The sequence below is a fragment of the Diadema setosum genome, chromosome 10, assembly GCF_964275005.1.
Source record: "Diadema setosum chromosome 10, eeDiaSeto1, whole genome shotgun sequence".
Lineage (NCBI taxonomy): Eukaryota > Metazoa > Echinodermata > Echinoidea > Diadematoida > Diadematidae > Diadema > Diadema setosum.
Genome location: NC_092694.1, coordinates 34366572 through 34387324, shown reverse-complemented (window position 1 = coordinate 34387324; position 20753 = coordinate 34366572). Strand labels below are relative to the sequence as shown.

At 38.2% G+C, this 20753-nt stretch overlaps 1 protein-coding gene across 2 annotated transcripts in view; it reads left to right on the top strand.

Moving 5' to 3' along the window:
- Positions 1 to 5183: 5183 nt before the first annotated feature.
- LOC140234072 (stathmin-like) overlaps positions 5184 to 20753 on the top strand; it is a 47957-nt gene continuing 32387 nt past the window's right edge. For both annotated transcript variants that reach the window (XM_072314153.1, XM_072314151.1), the window contains exon 1: positions 5184 to 5269. The gene's annotated coding sequence lies outside the window, so the exon portion shown is untranslated. The remainder of the gene's footprint in view (positions 5270 to 20753) is intronic.

The following is a 20753-nucleotide window of genomic DNA, read 5'->3' as shown; positions in this document are numbered from 1 at the left end:
TCATCCTCTTATCACATAATAATAATGATGTTGATGATTCAGAGCGCGTATAGACGATATTGGGTATGTAACCTTTACGGTATCATTCACCATGCCGCATGCAATAATGCAGGCATTGTAGGCCTATCCTGAGATGGACCGCATTACAGAGCTCATTGCGATTCTCAGTCTAAAATGACAATGAAAAAATAGATGACCGCATGATGGGTAAGCCGTAGAGAGGTCCCGACATTCGGCATGATATTCCCAGTGTCTCTGTAGACTATGTTGAAACCGTGAATCTATACAAGAAAGAAAATTAATTCGGATAAATAATCTCTACAATCTTCTTGATCAGTAACTGTGCTAGAATACATTACAACATGAATTAAATCTGTGAATGGCTGAAAAAATATCAAATCTCTCTTCCTTACACGGCAGTAAAACAGTGTTCGGAACAGTTCCTTAGATATATATGCAGCAAGATTTTTTTTTTCACATTATCTATCTGAACATAAATGGGCATAATAAGTTGTATTATTAGGCCGTATGATTTTTTTTTTTTTTTTTTATGGAGGACATTCAGAATTAGAAAAGAAGTGGACCTTTTTAGTCCTAGTTTATGTTCAGTTCCGTTATTTTACACATACCGAGCAATACCAAGGAGCAAACGGGGTGGGGGCGGGGGGGGGGGGGGGGGGGGTCCCGCAAACTCCCCTGCACCCCCCCCCCCCCTCCCCCCTAGTTACGGGCCTGACTCCAAACATCAATTTTGTGTGTGAGTCAGTGTTTATTATTATTTACTTACTCATACACATTAATTTTGAAGATTAGAGGCCCTTTAAATCTATAAACTATCTCTCAATCATCGAATTCGAGAATGTTAATGGTTCATAAAAGCCAGGGGCGGATCTAGCTTTTTTTGGGGGGGGGGGGAGAGTGGGAGGGGTATCCCCCCCTCCCACAATAGGGAGATTTTTCATTTTTAGGGTTGCCAGCTTGAGATTTTAAGCATTCTTGCATGCTGTATTTTTTTTCCTCTTTTTCCCGCAAATAATGGGAAAGGGGGGGGGGGGGGGGGTAGGGCTGCACCTCCCGATTTTTTTTTTTTTTTCAATTTGAACCCCGGTAAGTGATGTTTTCCTGGCATCCTGGCATCCTGGCATCCTGGCATCTATACTAACGCAATGGGGACCATAAAAAGCAGTCCAGATAATTTCTTTTTAGATCAAGTAACATTTTAATACACAGTTATATCCAGAGTTATCATGTGTTTGGTTATTAACTTAATAAGTTACCAGATGAGTTGACTAATATTACATCTTCTCACAACATTTTTACTTGGCAGCCCAAAGGGGGGGGGGGGTTAGACTCCCAACCCCCCCCCCCCCCGTAGACCCACCACTGATAAGCCATGACATATCAATAAAGAATGGCCTATAAAAATGCATAAAACCATTTCAGTGGTTATTGTTCCATTAGATTGTATGCGTTGTTAATCATTTCTTTTGCCTCTCTATATAGATTATCGTACTTACGAACAGGCCTGTATGCTGCTGGAGTTCACCGGAACTAACACTTTAGTTCACAGTGATCGCAGCACAGTGATTATTTTATTCTGTCTTGTTTTTAGGTTGAGCATTAATTCAAACAGTATTCTTTTTACAGAAAGCAGTGGCTGATCCAGAGGGGAAGCACCGGGCACACGACCCCTCTTTATTTGTATTCTTTTTTTAACGAAAGAAATAAAAGGAAAAAATTGGGGAGGAGGGGGGGGGGGGGGCGTGCGCCTCTTTTAATTTTTGTAAAGGCGCCTCCCCTTTTCGGAATTTCTGGATCCGCCCCTGGAAAGGATTTATGAATACTAGTTGTTGTTATCATTTTTTGTTATATCATCACTGAAGTTATTTCGAATTTTATTATTGAACTTTTTCATTCGTCTTTAAAATAATGAAACTACTATACCTATTAGGCATCTAATATAGGCCTGCCCATTATAATCTAATAGGTATATACACCTATTAGATAACATCTCTGTTATACATTAATATGCTTTGCCTTAAGAGTTTCTGGTTAAAACTATGGGCCTCGGTGACTCCAAAAGAACAATTCACTGAGGGACTGCACCCCTCAGTGAATAGTTCTTTTGGAGTCACCGATGCCTATGTTTTACCCGCAGAAACTCAAAATTAGGCAAAGTATATTTGTTATATATTTTGGATCAAAAGATTATACAAAAAGAAAGGGAAAATGGAAAAATGTGAAGCGAGAGGTCGTGTGATGGATGCAATGTATGTTGTAAAGGGACCCTACATTGACCCTCAGACGTAGCGCACGGTGTCAGACGACTGCTTTGTGATGTCACGGTGCGAAGTAATGCGCAGTGTCAGGATTAGTTTATGTCACGTCACAATTGTTTTGTTAGAAATATGCATTTCAAAGTGACTGTACGCAGAAGTGCACAGTGTCAAACTTGTTTTGTGGCGTCACAATAGGAATTGTTACATTTCCCGAGTCAGAAGACGGTACGACGCGGTGCGCGATGTCAGAAATGCTTTGTGATGTCACATTGTTTTGGTAAAAAAATTACATTTCACTTGCATCTCACAGAGTGACGGCCACGGTACAAAGATGCGCACAATTTCACAATTGCTTTGTGACATCATTTTGCAATTGTTAGTACTTCATGGAGTGAGTGTCAAACTTGGCAACACAGTCCAGTCGAGTCCAGGGGGCATTTCATGAAGCGTTTTGTCAGATATTTAAACTGACAAACTGTTATAAGCTACTGAAATCCTTGGATCTGATTGGCTGAGAGCAAATTTGTTTGACATGTTTGTCGGACAAAACGCTTCATGAAACGCTCCCAGTACTCTTACATACATTGTAGCCATACCTAAAATCGCTCTTTCAACCAATCACAAGAGGATAAATTTTTTATTCAAATAATATGCAATATAATAACTATCATAATTACACTGTCATCCTTTTAAGGTGGTAAAGTAGGATACATGCAGGAAAAATATAATCATGTAACACAATTTGTATACCTCACATTGATAATCATTTCTCCTATCAGTATATCAATCACAGTGCAAAACCTGGGGATGATATATAAGAGCATTGAAGCGCCACCTATTGACAAGTATCGGAGCACGTTTAATGCAAAGTTTATTATTATTATCCTCAGTATGCACCTACATGGTAAAATAATCGGGAGGGAATCGGAATAAAAACCAGTGACCTCATAAAGTTATTTTTCAACATTTTATATCATGCAAATAAACAATTTGACATGAAAGGCCTAGGTTGCTTCCTGGATTAAACAGAAGACACAAAGCAAAGACAAAAGAAAATACAGAATAATCAGTATATAAATGCATCTCACACAATGAAAGACACACTAAACAATACAGTTGCATAGGCACGAACAAATTGACGAAAGGAAATACATTTTATACATAGACAAATTAAAACCTGCGATATTTGATTCTAAAACATACATTTCTATGTTAATTATACAATATTTGTGTCATTCTTCTGTTTTCTTCTTCCCTTTCCTCTTAACTCACTCTCTTTTCCTCTCCCTGCCTCCCTCCCTCTCTCTCTCCTTCTCCCCCACTCTCTCTCCATTGCGACCTCTCCTTATTCTTAAACTCATTTTTCTTTTTCTTTTTTTAAACCCGGAAGTGGCACAGAAGAAACTTGAATGTGTTGCCGAATGAAAGTTGTACCATGCAGAGGGATTTTTTTTTTTTTTGGTTTTTTTTTTTGGTTTGTTTTTTTTTTTTTCAGCCGATGAAATCTTGAAGTAGGAGCTAGGGTAAGGCCAGTTTGTTTTTGCTTGTCACAGAAGAAACCCGGAAGTGGAATCAAGCGCTGAAGGCCCTTTTTAATTTTTGTTTTTGTTTTTGTTTTTTGCTTTTTTTTTTGCTTGTTAGCTGATAAGACCCGGAAGTGGCACCAGAAATATAAACTGTCCCCCGCCCACTCAAAAGTGGCTCCGAAAATTCACACAAGGAGCGCATTCAATACGAATTAGTCTGCTGAGTTTCATTTTACCCTAACTTTAACCATCAAAAAAAAAAAAAAAGATTATAGTACTGATAACCTAGCCGTATTGGGTAGGACCTATCGTTTGTGTGAATATCAGAATAGTCAAAGGATTCACTACTGCATATTATTCAATCTCATGACAGATTGTTGCAGGATTCTCACAAACAATCATTTCATCTCGACACGTTTAAGATATAACGCGTTAAAATGCACTTATATAGAAGAAAATATTTTATACTACAATGTATATGCCTACAGGACTTTGAGTGTGGATGCGAGATTATTATTTTTTCTTTGTAAAACAGACACGGCCAACGGTGAGGAAAGAATGGGGGGGGGGAGGGTATACCCACTTTGCTTGAAAATCTCCTGCTTGAGGTTGTGTATCAATTCAATCTAGTTCTTACAATCTTTAAGGATATTGTTGTTACTCTAAAATTAGGCAAAATACATTTGTCAGATCTCGCGATGGAATTGGTAAATCTTCTTACCTTTCACTCGGTTATTTGATTGTTACGGTATTATATCAAAAGTGAAGTATTAAAAAGTTACCAAAATATTGTAAGACTATACGTAGGCCTAGCTACTATATGCCAAAGAGGGAATAAGTGACACATTAATCTAACAATGCTTTGAGATTAATTACAACAATCGATTTTTAGGTGTATTGATAAGGTGTGGGCCTATCCATTAAGCGTTTTTTTCCAAAACGTTTCATCGTGTCAAATTAATTACTGTTTCACTTTGCTTTCTTTTTCTTTTCTTTGATATTACACAGCAATCGACTTGCGCGATGTTGCAGCGGGAACCCTGCGTGCGGTATTGAGTACTACACTGTAGTACGTTTATAAATGGGCGTGGCATCTAATCCCGTGACTCCACGCAGTAAGCACTGCCGCAGCTCCACGGCCACGCTCCAGCACATACTGTGATGGATGATGTTGGATGTATCCGATTCGTGCCTGGGATGGTGAAAATGCACGCCAACAACTGAAACACGTGTACAGATAACACAAACGGCCACGGGCAAACGTATTCACACATTAATGATACAGTAATCACATGCACACACAACCTCAACACGTACACTACGGAATGAGAAAACAAAAAGATTAGATCGCGCGCGAACACACACTTTACATCCCCTATATATTTCACGCGCGCGCAAAATAGAATGCGCTTCTTAGCTTTTTAAATGTTCCCTAGGCCTCTTTTACAATTTAGTTCGTGTCAGGTAAGTTGACAATAAGGTTTCTTCAGGTTCTCGTAGAATTCTTTATTGATTTTGATCTGTTTCTTGCGAATTTTGGTTTACCCGTTATGATCCTACTTTGACCGATAAATCTTTAAAGTTTGTGCTGTGTAAGTTGACGGTCTTTGTGTATGGGAAAGAGTGATTTGTTGAGTAACTGGTGGTGCCTGTGCTGTGCTGTGCCTGTGGTCTGACATTCAGGGGCTGCGAAGCCTCTAACAACATGTTATAATAAGTCCTATGTCTTGAATCAACGATTTTATAGGGGAAAGGCGTTCCGCCATAAACACACCACGCTCCTATACTTCGATCCTATGGTTTGACCGTCCTATTCTGTAACAGTTACTTCGCTCATGCCCTGTGACAGTAATAATTTACTTCTTCGTATCCATCTGGAACCACACTTCAAAGTCTAGCAAGCCTGAACAAGTTCGAGAAAATGCTTGAATTACTTGTGTAACGTTAGGCCTACTAACGTTAGGCCATTGCTAGCTATGATAGAACAGACAAAACGTCAAGCAAGAGACAGTGGTTTTGTTTCATACAGCCATAGAATCTAGTCATACACTGTGATATCTGATAATATTGAATTATTGTTATATTGGAAATGTAAAGTCTAACAAACTTTCACTCATGAGACTACTCACAGTGGCCAGTGTTTTTTTTTTTTTTCTTTCTTCACTGGGGATTTGAAGATGTCCAAATAGAAACTATAGTATAACTGAAAAACCTGATACCATACCATAAACAAGATCAACAGCAAAACAATGATGCCGTAGATTATAAATGCACACAGGGTTTTATGTGCATTTCACACGTATCAAATGGCAATAGAGCTCTCTTCTAGAGCTAGAGGGTATAGATAGGGCCAGGGGGTTGGTTTCAAAATTACGGCGCAACCGAGTGCATCAAAATACTGGTAACTGCATTGGAAGCAGTTATCTTGGAGCGTGAAGACCTACTGCAAATTGCATTTTTAATTCGGGCTAGTGAATTTGGAGTATTTTCTCCACATGTGAGTAAAATTTTAGGCAAATTGTGAGATGTTTTACATTTCTGTTGATAGACGACATTAGGGTGTTGGATACCCAACTACACTAGTCTGTTGTAAGCATTGAGATCTTTGATAAGGTCTCCTCTATGGATATCTGTGGATGATTCTGAACTCGGGCTAGTTTAAGCTTCCTTTTTTCCTTTTTTTTTTTTTTTTGCGAGTGTCTAGATATGTAGACGACTCGAGCCTAGGCAAGTATCATCACCTCCCAATCCTAACCTATGCAGTAGATTCTACAGTAAAAATCAAATGAAAAGGGACTAGATCTTGCGCAAGGACACTAAGATTGCTTGGTAGCTTAACTGCATTTCTACGACTGTGTGGGATTAAAGCGGCAAGCGCAAAAGCTGCCAATATGCACATAGATAATAAATTAGAGTGTGTAATTAAAAAGATATGCTAGATAGTCTAAGCTCGATGACCTTTGAAAAAAAGCTACAAAAGAAACTGGTAGGAAATTTGTGATTCAGGTCAAAATTGTTACTAAGCTAGGGTCCTATTTTCTTTTCTTATTTCATATTCTATTTCATATTCTAGCAGGGGATGACAAGTTTTAATATTCTATTTCATAATCTATTTCATATTTTAGTATTACCCCACAATTCACCATGATCAGTGCTATTCAGTAAAGACACTTTCATGCATACACATTATGTGTATACATACATGTATGAAACTTACCTCTAGACTACATCTTGACAAGGTGGTAGTGCAATATTTGTGTTACAATGAGCATGTGTGCCAGGGGAAATAGTCTCACGCATGAAATGGCAGTGACTGGGTACGCAGTGCTCGTTTTGATCAGAGAACATGGGAAGTGAGTCTAAGTTGCATTTTGTAGTCTAATTGTGGTAAACTACAGCTAACATTCTGGAATATTCCAAATCTAAAAGCTGGACAATCTTTCATGCATGATGTATGGACCAATCAACCATACACATTCTGAAAAAAAAAAAAATGTAATGTCAAATGTGTGAAGCCAGTGATTGTGAACCACAAGCTTGTGAGTGGTATGAATTGGGTGTGATGCTGTATTACATGCTGAAGCCACTATTTGCTTGTATTTTGACAGACAATTGCAAGGCACAGTCTTGATAAGTCCAGAAAGTACATAGTGTGCAGTGTTACTGGATTTTCAGAGTTCTGGGATAGAATGCAATGACTGCAGTCAGCCATGCAGACTGTTATACAGCTACCAAAATAGTTTCTACAAAATTGTCCTTTAAATAGATTGGAGAAAAGTTACCAGTTTCCCAGTTCAACTGCCAGAATGAGATGCAGAAGGGATTGCATCTTCAAAGCTCAAGGCCTGTTTTTGATGCAAATCTGTCAAACCGTTGCATTGATGCTTTTCATTTTGGCCTTGCCAAGTGAATGTGGTCCGATGTCTCAAACAAAATTTTTTGTTGAAGCATCTTTTCAGTGTTTTGTGTAAAGTTGTGGTTTATACCTAGCAAGTGAAGTAATTGGACAATCAGTCCTTGCTGTGACATGTAATATTGATCTGGGGAGACATTTCTCAGTTCTCACTGAATGATGATATCATGGTGGTTTTGGGTCCAGACATACACGTACAGTGTACATTGTCAGTCACTAATTTCAAACACTTGTTAACCCATTGAGGACGAGTCCCAAGTATACTTGGGCAAGCTTCTATGGGAAATGCGTGTTGGATCAAAATCAAACCGCCCTCAACAGGTTAATTTCTAAGATGATGTTTTCACCTAGATACAATGTATACAATGTAGGTTTGACACTGAGTAAATGCATGCCAACAGTTTGGTTCAGTTATTTGCAGCATTAACCCATTGAAGATGAGCCCTGAGTATACTCAGGCAGATGTCTAGATTGGAAAAGTGTGTTATAGCCAAATCAGTCTATCCTCATCTGGTTAAAGGGGTGGTATAGTTTTAGTTGAGATGGGGATTTGGGTTTAAACATTTTTGTGAGGTATGTACAGTGTAGAAACCAATTCTTAAATATGAAATATTGAAGAGCATACTATTCCTAGAGGAATTCAGAGAAAGTTCATTAATATTGATAAAGATTGGGTTTGAAATGGCCGAGATATCCAAAAACAAAACAAAACAAAACAAAAAACCCCAAAGTATAATGTTATCCTAATAAAAGTTGGCCCCACCTTTTGTTTGGACCTCTTTGTTTTTTGGTTATCTTGACCATTTTAAACCTGATTTTAATCAATTAATTCCTCTTTATAAAGAATTGTTTGCTCTTCAATATTTAATGTGAGTAGTTTCTCTAGTTAAAACCTGAATCCTCATCTCAACCAAAACTATCCCATTAAGATTTTTTTTTCTTGTTATGTCTGCACCTTCCTTTGATGAGTTACACGTTTTAACAAATTTCTTTCCGTATTCAACATAATTCTATAGTTTAGAATCCAGTTTGTATGACAGTTTGTTGGTGCTGTATCAGACAGCTCTCACTTTATGTTTCTATGGTTGTGCATTTATTACTACATGTTCCAGGTATTTTGATAAACGTGTAGATCCTCTTAATTTAGTAAACCAGTCCATGTCCCCCCCCCCCCCCAAAAAAAAGAGGATTAAATGATAAACACACATGATCAATAAGCTGGCAAAAAATAACAAACAGAAAAAAAGCTCACCAAAAACCAAGGACAAGTACTGAAGCTCCCTTATCGTGGAAGAGGGGCCCAATGTGCCATTTTCAGAAGGAGTAAAGATATAAAGGGGATCATCAAATTTATAGATACATATTTCCACCTTTCTGAAGTGATTTCCATCTTTATGAAGCTACTCTCACAATATGCATCCCTAGGGCAATTCACTTAGTGTCGAAGGAGTAATTTTTTGAGCACCAAATGCATGGAAGTATTGCTTGGAAAGACTAGAGCCTATCAATTTCCTCTGCAAATATTTCCCATTTCAGAAAGTATTCTGTTAAAAGATGCATACAAACAGCACATAAGACAGAGCTAAAATATCTGCAGGCAGCTGGGCAACCATACAGCAGAAGAATTATGCATGAAGGAACCCTGTGGGCCTCGTCCCATGGCATCATCTCACGGTTAATGGTGCAAAGAGCTAGCGCTGCACGGAAATGATGTATAGTTTGTAAAATGTGAACAGGGTGTATCTTTCCTTCTGCGAGCACTCCCCTGTATGATTTTCTGTGTAATTTGTCTCACATACATGTATAGTGCATCATTCGTGGTAATTCTTCCCCTCGTGGATTGATTACATGGTTTCATTGTGCTGGGTGAAGCTGAGTAAAACATGGGAATAAAGTTCTTTTAACAAGTGTCTTTCAAACAAAACAATGACATCACTTCAAATAGCAGAATTTGTCACCATATTCTCAGCAAGCAGTTGCATGGATGTCACAGGAAATGCCATCCATGATTGTCATTGTAAAGTATCAATGGTACACACTGTATACAGCTGTATATTCCATATGAATAAAGAAATGATATTTGAAAAATCTACAAATTTGTAATTTTAGTATCTTCTCTGTTGTATGGAGGAAACATGTACCTATATGATAATCACTACAAAACTTCACAATAAACTTGAACAAAAATACTTTTACACCCATGTGGGGGGGGGGGGGGTTGCCTGGCTTCTTTGGAAGCTGACTTGTCTGTTCACTTTCCTAGCCTGAATATTATGTGAAAAGATCCACACATACACTTTGTATTTCAATATCTTAAATGTCAAACGAAGCAAAATAACACCATCGTGCTTGCACTGGCATAAAAATGGTATTCACAACCCTAGAGAATCACAACTAAAATCTGAGCTCACTTTCGCCAGCTGCAGAATTGTAATGTGCAGTAGTAACCCCCCTATAAAATTGCTATGTCTCTTAGGGTTTGCCTTAATAGCAAACTTCCAGAGGGCGTTGTCCCCTAAGGATTGATGAAAACATGCAAATATACATGTATAGCTGCTTATTTGGAGTGTTAATAACCGACTTATTACATATTAATCACATGTCACATTGGGGGTGTTCTCGGGATGTAGTTTGCATAAAATGTGTACATACTGTCAGGGTAGTTGACTGCCTACTGTAGTGTGATACTGGAGCCAACCTGCTAAGTTGGGCTACTTATCATGCTGTTTAAATTCGTGTGATTAAAGCACACAATGTTATCCCTATCTATTATTGCTTTCTAAAACTCATGCGCAAGAGCCGAAACATCATGCGCTGCTACGACCATAGACTGTATCACACTTCAGTGCGTAAATACTATATCTTTCATTGGCTCAGTCCCTGAAAGATTTATTCTGTACACAGTTCATTCAACATTCTTGAGTAAAATAAATCTGTTCTGGTACTCAAAACGCATGTAAAGGGTCAAAGAGCAAATAAAAGTTGTAGACGGTCTACGCGTGTACTTCTATACAAGAAAGAAAATTGAAACCTAGATGAGTTTTGAAAATGTATGTAGCATTTACTGCATAGTTTGGAGGACGATGCCAGTTTTTACATGTATTGTACTACAGTCAAATGCTTGTTGCTGCTATGAAACGTTCTCTGCATACACGTAGCTATGGATTATCCTGATTAATCTTTGCCATTTCAGTTCAGAATTCTTAAACTCACCCATTCATTGCTTGGTATGTTTGAAAAAAAAAATACATCTCTCTTTGAAATTAATCAAGCAGTACACGACATGTTCTGATAAATTTACAATTACAGAAATTTAAGGAAAAGTCAGTGACATACATACACAATGTAGCTTTATGTAGTGTAGTTACTGCTACACACATTTGACGTACATGTATCGGATGATGCAGTACAGGTATCCAGAATGTAAATTGTACTGACTAGAATATGAAATTTATTTAACTCAAGAATGTTGATATGAATTGTGTACAGAATGAATTAAATGCGGTCTTTCAGGGAGTAACCCAAAGCAAAATTCATAATGGGCACTGAAAGGTGATACAGTTTATGGTAGACATATATGCAGCAGCATGAGACGCACAGTCTCAAGATATAATCGCTAACCACGCATGAAAATTAAGCTTCTTTCCCTCCCCACCCCCCCCCCCCCGCTCTTTTTGTGTTTTGTTCCCTTTTTGTGATTTCGAGCAGACACTTGCATGATGACGGTGAACATTCCAGTTCCGTACTGCATTAGTCATGAGGCATGACTCATGAATGTGATTGCATACAGGCACAGACCTGCGCATCCCCAAACTCTTGAACCGAGCCCCACAGTTTAATAGCACATGCTCACACCCACCATATGCATACATGTACATACACGCAAGTGCACAAATGTAGAAGCTGTATTTTAGCTTACACACACACACACACACACACACTCATTTATGCATGCATACACACAATATGCATGCAAAGCCATCTTGGCCTGCTTCTAGAGTCTGCCTGGTTTAAAAGGAGTTATCGTATGCAGGCATTGACCCCACAGAAACTCCCAATGGGTAACCTTGTCACTCCTTATCCCTTGCCCACTGTTTCTTCAGCCCCCTTTCTCCCTCTCATCATCTCCTCTCCTTTTTCTTTTTCTCTCTCTCCCCTGCCCTTTCTCTCTCCCTCTCCCTTTTCTGTGCAGTTGGTCTTGTCTTGCCCCCCTCTCCACCTTCCCCTCTCCCCTCCCTCCTCCCCTCCCACTTTATCTCCATACTCTTTATCTCAAAGCCCCTCCTCATCCCCCATCCCCCCCCCCCCCCCCCCCCCCCCCCCGGTCTCCTTTCCCATCTCGCCTTTAACCCACCCCACTTTGTTTGAAATCAGTCTACTCAAGCCTGTGTCTGCTCTCCCCATCTCCCCGTGAGTTTCTCTCACTGTTCATGTCATTGAATGGAATCTCCTGTAATCCCTTTGCACAGCCAGGTGTCTGAACAGGTTCCATGCAGCCATTTGCCTCTGCGACAAATGGCTCCCATGAAATATACTGTACGAGCTGACATTTTTGCGTACAGATATTTTCGCGAATTGCTACTTGGAGGACATTTTCGCGTCTTGTTAATTTCGCGGTTGCTAGGGTCTAACTGAACTTAGTTATTCACGCGTTGTTATTTTCATGTGTTGTTATTTTCGCGGTTTAAAGGTGATTTGCGAAATTCACGAAAATAAAACCACCGAGAAAATTTCAGCTCGTACAGTAGACACACTAAGCCACATTATACATGTACATACATACATGTCAAACCTACCCACAAACATAACCCTAACCCTAATCCTCACATCAAACTACAGCTGTAAACCTAAAACCCTATCACAGCCCTAACACCACCCCAAGTCCTCAGAGCAAATGTTGTGTCTCTGTCTGCATGTTTACTCCCAAGATCTGCTGCACTGGTATCTGCAACATGTTTTTGTGTGACATGTGAATACTACCTCTTTGGTGAAATTTCACTGACCGTGCATAATTTATCTTAATTGAAAAAAGGGAAAGAAATTCTGCCCTTTCTGTAACCGATATCATATTCCTCTTTTTTCTTTAAATTTCTTCTTATTTATCCATACATGTAACATTGGTAACTGTTGAATGTAAAACCAAACGCTGTCTCACTCATTACAAGGGCTCAAACTAAACTTTTCTGTCTGATGGCGTGTTTAAAAGGCCACTAAAAACTCATTGATTGAGAATGATAAGGGCGTTAAGTTGCCACTAATCCCATAGTGTTGAGACAACTTAAAGCCCTTCTTATTCTCAACAGACGATCTTTAAATTTGAAGTGTTGGTCGCCAAAAAAAGATATGTACCGGTAATGGCCAGAAGTAAAAGCAAAAGTAGCAATCCATTATGAATCTTAGCTGCCTGATTGAGCCACCAAAAATAAAGTGTGGCCCCCCCCCCCCCCCCCCCCGATTCGCCAAATAATGACTGCTTATGAGGATGGTGGTGGAAATCATCACCCCCAAGGTACTTTTCATATTGACCCTTCTACAAACTAGAGGCCCTAGACAAGTAATGATTATTACCTCCCCAACTTCTATTTAATAATTTGATACCTGTATTGCTTGGCAGACGGGAAATTCCATTATGGGCAGTTTTTTTGTCATCTACAGATGATGTGAACACAGTCTCAACTTCATATAAAAAAATTGATAGCAGGCCTGCCACTACCATCAGGTGTGTTTTTCTCTCCTAATGCAGAATTACACACTCATATTGATTACTGTTTAAATCCTTAACGTCCTTGTGCTGACACTAAAGCTTGATACGGTGAAAGGCACGAGGGAACATGTGACCTTGCATCAGGTAACACACTTGAGTTGAGTCATTGCACTTCCCCATTAAGCCTGAAATAAAAACAAGAGAAAAATCTACCTGTAATATTTTTTTTTCCAGCATATGTTGGTTACCAATTTAATTTCAAACTTCGGGTTCTGATTTGAATTTTGAAAGCACTGAAGTACACTTTTGTATGTGAGAGCAGTATAGATTTTTTTTTTTTTTTCATCACATTGTAGGTTGGTAATCCTTTAAAACTGTTTTCCTGCAGTTGCTGTTTTTTTTTTTTTTTCCATTTTCTATCCGTGACGTGTGCAAAGTGTACATTGTACTTGCAGAGCTCTACTGCAAAAATACCCATCAAAAACTAGCAAACACTTCCACAGTGGCAGTAGAAGCATGGATGTAATGTCGGGCATGATATCTCAAGTCTGTACACATTTTGCTCTTTTCATGTATGAAAATAACCTGAACTCAGTTTTGACTTCTGATTTTTTTTTTTTTTTTTTTTTTTAATCACCATCCCTGAATGTTCTTGATAACATGAATAAAATGTTTTAAATGGGTATGTATCTCTACTCCCTCAATAATTTGATACTCCCTCCTCATAGCTGCTGTGGAGTTTTAGATCTCTTTTTCATATGTGTGCACAGTAGATTATGAGTGAGTCTCTACACATACACAGTATGTTTTCTACTAGACACTGAACTTTATGGCCTCTTTTCTCAAATTATATGATACAAATTGTACATGTTATTTTCTTTTTTCTCTTTTTCCAGGTCAGAGGTGTATAAGTAAGAACATCTCAGTGCTGATGAGATCATTTAAACCATTATAAGAGCTTCATTTTGATATGATATGACCTTGTAATACTGGTAGTCCTTTACACTTAAAGTATGGTGAACGAGAAAAAAAGGACGATATTCATAAACAAGGTGATTTATACATTCCTGGAAAGCTTAATTCTCTAGGAATATGAATAATTAACTTTCAGAAGGTAAAAACGTCTCCAGAACGATAGAGAGATGGTGTTTTAAGACTCTTTTTAGACCACCAGAACCCGATCTGACAGTGAAATTTTGTTGACCAAAATTATGACGTCATGAAATGTGCGCTGTGCTACCACTCAATCCACACAGTGGGCTCCGTCTATGGAGGGCCGTTGCGGACGTGGTTCGTTTGGGGCATACGTATGGAGAGGCAGTGTGCCCGTTTCCATGTATGTCCCAAACGAGTTGTGTTCTCGGCGGCCATCCATATCCGTCGCCTCTCAATCGCTTCTTCTACCACTCCGACTTTGCCACTGTCACTATCAGTGTCATTGTCACTGTCATCACTCAATTCACTCTCGATGTCAAACTCAAAGTCTTTCCGTACACTATAAGGGAAATTTGGACGTTTTAATGTCTCAGCCGAGAAAGCAGAGGCGACTAAAGACAGGCCAGATACTGCATCCGCCCACCAAGAAATACATGCTTTATGAATGGGGGCCTCGATGTCCCGCTGCACTCGTGAAGGGTTTTGTTCATTTCGTGACGTCATATTTTAGGGCTCGAAAAAGACAGCTGTTCCATGGCTAATATCGATGAAGCAAATCAGTCAGTTTTAACTCGCGATTTCTCAGTGGCGCTAATATCTTTCAATAAGTCACATTAATTATCTGTTTTAGGAGACATTTCCCTCTGCTTTGACACCTTTTTTAATATGATTTTCTTGATTTTGATGTCTCGTTCACCATACTTTAAGAATGCAAGTTTGCATACATACCCTGTCCCTCACAACACACTCATACACACATGCACAGACTTTGATAGTGCCATTATATGCCTTTAGAAATACATAGAGGCTGTCAGACCAGGGCACCATTATAGAAATATATATGGATTGCCATGAAGAGACATGGCTGATTCCTCAGGCTCAAGGGGATCATAGCATGGTTTATGAGGTCCCAGAGATCCAGCAAAATCAACCATGCTTAGAACATTATAAAGCACTTTTTTTTTCTTATTTGTGTGTTTATACAGTGTGTGTGTGTGTGTGTGTGTCAGTTTATGTGATTGAGCAGTGAGAGCGGAATTTTACTAGCCATTTTTTTTCCTTTGCGTGTTTGTTTTTTGTTTCATTGTGAATATGAAATTCAAATAAAGATTAGAAAATAGTGTATAGTTTATGTGTGTGTGTGTGTGTGTGTTTGTGTCTATACGTTACAAAGTAATGGCAATTTGGGTCATTTTCTGTTTCTAGTAGGATTCATAGTTTATGCAGACTAGCTGGTTTCCTGCATTTATAACATAAATTTCAGTTTACTCAGGATTATCTGGAAAGTCACATGAAGTGTACACTGCAGACTCTTCTGTAGACAGCAATACTAGGGAAATTATGCAAACCAGCAGGGAATGTGACAAACACTGCGCCTCCTATTCTCAGCACAATAGCGAGCTATAGGTCTGCAATGTGAATGCTAAAGATGACACTAATCAGGCAAAAAAATGGTGTTCTGTAAAAAGTGCATGCGCGAGATGGCTGTTTCCATTGTCCAACGTGGGAGGCTGCGTCGTCTTACAAAATGTACAGCGTTAGCATCGTAGATCTAAAGCTCACTAATAATGCTTTTCAAAACCAAAGGTTAAGAATAGTGCAATGCAGTGTTGCAGTCCTATAGTCATTAAAATGGGATTCCATTCTCAACTGATGGGATGTTGAGGGTTCTTTTTTTTTTTTTTAAGGTAATAAACATTAATCTTATTTTCATTATTTGCTGCCAATATGAAATACTTGACATTTCAAGCCCCTACAAAGTATCATGGCATTCAGGGAAATTGTATGACTGTCTGCATGAATCATGCCTTTCAAAAGATGTTCTCAGTTCTCAATTACCAGGTACTGGCGTGACAAATTCTACAATTTTCCACAAATATGCCAACCATTTTCTGTATTAAAGGGATAATGTTCACATCCTATGGCATTAGCAGCATCTATTTGTATGTATTGTAAATTTACAATACATACAAATAGATGCTGCTAATGAGGTCCTCGAGATATTTTCATCTTTAATTTATTAAAGATGAAAATATCTCGAGGAAAATTTGATAGTCATGGATTAGTCAGCCACATCATCAATAGAGCTTTTACTTTATACTATTCAAGCATTTTTTTTTTCAATAAATATTATTTGAAAAGAAAATTACAAAAATCCTTAGTTCATTTCATCCTTTAACTCTTTATGTGCCACGTTCACATGCCCGACTCGGTCGACGGCGTGCCAACTTCGCATTATACTGCTCAAACGCACAAACCCGCCCAAACTGATCAATAAATCGCCAAATGCCACAGTACAGTGAAAGCGTTTGTTGCGATTTCGTTTCTCTCACAGATAGCTTGCATTTCATGTAATGATTGTACAGCAAAAAGTGTTCCCTACTGGATTAGCGTGTAATTTCTAAGTTTCTGTCACTACGTTGTGTGCAAAAGTCATGCATTTACAGTATACAAATAGTGAATGGTCACGAGAGCAATGGTACAAGATTTCGCACGAGGTGAAAGATAGAGGCGCTCTATTCAATGAGGCGAAGCCAAGTTGAATAGAGCGCCTCATCTTTCACCAAGTGCGAAATCTGGTTCCATTGCACGAGTAAAGACCATACACTATTTGTTTTATACAACACCTCGAACGTCAACAGATTTGGTACTCACAGATTCTTGAATTTAGCACAGAAATGACGACCATTTTCCGTGAAAAACGAATAATTAGCCTCACGGTCGCAGTCACTGTATAACACTACATGTGTACGTACGTACATACATGCGAAATGAAATCGTTTACAAAAATGAGTGACAAAAGTACGTGCTTGTAAGCGCGCTTGTAATTGTTGAGTGCGTGCGGCACATGTTTGTTTATTGTGACATCAGAGCGCGTGCAATGGAACATTTTGGTCGAACCAAAATTGCACGGCGAGACAGCCAGAGCGTGCAATTGAACGTTTCCCTAAATGTCACGTGATGGGCAATCGACCAATCGGATAGCTACATTCTAAATAGGTGTTGTATAATAATGTATAGCTACTGGTAATTTGAAGGCAAAGCAATCATAGATTTTTCTTGATCAAAGCAAGAGTTGACATTTTCTCCTCAGCTTTGCTCACAACATGTTGAGTTTTTAACAGAAATGTATAAAAGTTACATAGATTTGAAAAGTAGAATGTTTTCTCAAAGCCTAATTGTGTTGGTGTCTCAGAATAATGTGGCACACAGGGGGTTTTCACCGTGGCACTTTAAGAGTTAATACGGATAGATCACTGTCATCTGTATGGAATGTTATAGTTGTCATCTGTTACGGAATGTAGTTTGATATCCAACCAGTGTTTTGACACTTGTTTGCACAGGTTTTTAAGAGGGCCCAATTGTGTGTAGCATCAAAAATATATCAATGTTGCTTGGATAGACAACAGAGTTATTGCACTTTTGAGTTCCAGGTACTTATTCATGTATTTGGTTGCTAGATACCACATCGAGCATGTATCATGGAGTACCACACTAATCACAGCTCCACATATTAACATAAAATCATTTTAGCTAGATTGCAGTGCTGGCCTGTGTTTGTGGAGATGTAATGCAAGTTAATCTTTTATGCAGGCAAGAAGTCTGCTGAGGCAAATTACATGTAGTGTGCAGTGAATGAACTGTTCCTGTGAATAGTTTTGTTTTGATGACCACAAATATCAAATTTACTGTAAGGTCTTGCGAGACATGTACATTAACAAACATGTTTTATTTCCCAAACCTTGATATTTTTTAATACTTCAATGCTATTTTCCCCCTCAGTTACTAATCTGCTCTCATTGAAATACATTTTAAGGTCAGCATAATGAAAATAGTGTACATTTTAAATGTCATGGATTGTGAAAAAAAAAGAAAAAAAAAATGATTGACATTAAGCCATTTTTTTTTCAGTGTGTATGACGTACATTTAACTTGCCAGAGAATACTGACAAAGACAGAGATATTATAAAAAGTAAATTCTGTCCTGAAACATCTGACATTTCCTCTCTGTGTTGTGAGATTTTTTAAATGTTATTTTTAATTATATTTCTTTACAGGTATTTGTATGTACAATGAGACAAAATGTGTGGGTGCGTTTACATCATGTGTGTTTACAGAATACATCATGAAGTCCCCTTTCATGTGCTGTTTTGTTAATAAAACATAATCAGGTATTAAGTATGTGAGTGTGTGTGTTTGTTTGTGTGTCTGTCTTTCTGTCTGTTGTTTAAACCTCAAGGATTTCCAAAGTGATGATATCACAGTCTTTTGTCACAGCTTGGGTTGGAATCGGGTGCGAGCATGGTTAGCAACAATACTAGTGTTCACAAATGTCCGTTCCAGGTGAAGTTGTGTTAGAACCAATTTCCATGGCCAGAAATGGCCATGACATCACATTTTGCACTCAACATCATATGCCTGTTGCTATTCATTGTAACAAAATAAGATAAAAATGAAAGAAAAGAAAAAACTCCCTGTGGTTTGCTGACGTACAAAGATTTAGTAGTGACTTTCTTTATAACCAAAGTCCAAGAAATGTCAAACACAAACAAATTTTGTGATTCAGACTAGATTTAAGGCATTATTCACACATTTAGTCTAGAACTTAAAAGCCATGACAGTGTATTTTCCAAACACTTGTATGATGTTTGTAAATTCTAAGATAATTTTGCAAACGCGCTTGAATTTGCAAAGATAGTCATATTGGCAAAATGAAAAAAAAAAGAAGTAGTTTCACATATACATGTATGGGGAATAAAAAAGATGTTTGCCATTTCCCACTCAGAAGATGATATGATACATGAAACAGCTACAGAAGGTAATACTTTTGCATGATGTCCTTGCAAATATTGGATGGCTTGTAAAATTTGCAAAAAGAACACTGCAAAATGCATGTAATAGGTATACAAGTACCCCACATAAACTGTACTATTTGACACAGAGTTTATTTGAGTTGGAAATCCTGTTTGTTGAGACTTTGGTGCTAAATGATATGGGGACAAAAGATTCAATACCTAATGTCCAATCAGGGCATTTGATTTCTAATTTTTAAATATTTCTAATGAAGCATTAAATTCATCAAATCATGTAAAAACAGTCAGTAGGATTGTTTGGAACCTAGATGCGTTTTTGTTAAAATATTGTGAAAGCCAGACAGTATCACAGAATTGCATTGTGCATGACTACAATAGATAGGAATATGTTTTCCTAGGTAACCCTTTCCACATTTTACCACTGCATCCTCTTTCTATCCCCTGAGTTGGATGTAAATGGCACATATATGGGAATCATGACTGAGATGGTTTATTCTGCCTTTTACAGTGTCCATGCTTGTCAATGGTTGTCTTTGTGTCTATGTATTCAAAATAACATGAGTAGACACTGACATCCAGTGACATGGTTTGCTATATGTGGGTTAATGTGAATGGGGCCCCTCCCCCCCACCCACAGTATGGTGGACATATCAGTTTACAGCTCTTGTTTTAAATCCGAATTGGTGTATATTAGGTTTCTTTATCACGCTATTTAGGAATTGAGAGTGGATTTGAGATGATTTTTTTTTTTTCTCTTGAACAGATGAGGTGTAATGATGTAGGTGTGGCATTTTCAAAGTCTGCCTGGGTGGATGGTTGAAGTCACTCACAGCCCTCCTGTAATGCTCCGGCGGGCATTCATTCATTCAACATTTCATACATCAACTACGGTACTCTTGACATCAGATTGAGGTCATTTCTGTTGACTATTCATCACACATGACATGGAAGTTGCTGAAGCAAGACAACAAGAGAAGGGAAGACACACACACACACACAAAAAAAAAAAATTAATAAGATAGAAAAAGGTGAAATGAGGCAGAAAGAAGAGAAGTGTGTGAGAAGTGATTTATAAATCATGAAGAGTGTTTTGCTAGGTTTAATATCTGCAAGTGCGACATAAAGAAGTATTTTCTCAAAAAATCTGTGATGGAATGTTTTGTAAAGACATTGTCTGTGAAAGTCTGTGTAGAGCTAACAAGTTGCTATTTACTGCCAGTATTAAGATCTCAAATCAATAATATTTTGCTACAATTCTGATGGTTTGTTTGTGAACTGATCATGCTTGGATATAGTGATGGAAGGAGATGAATGGTTTATTGGAGGAAAATGAAAATAAAAATGATTTGTGGAAGAAGATCT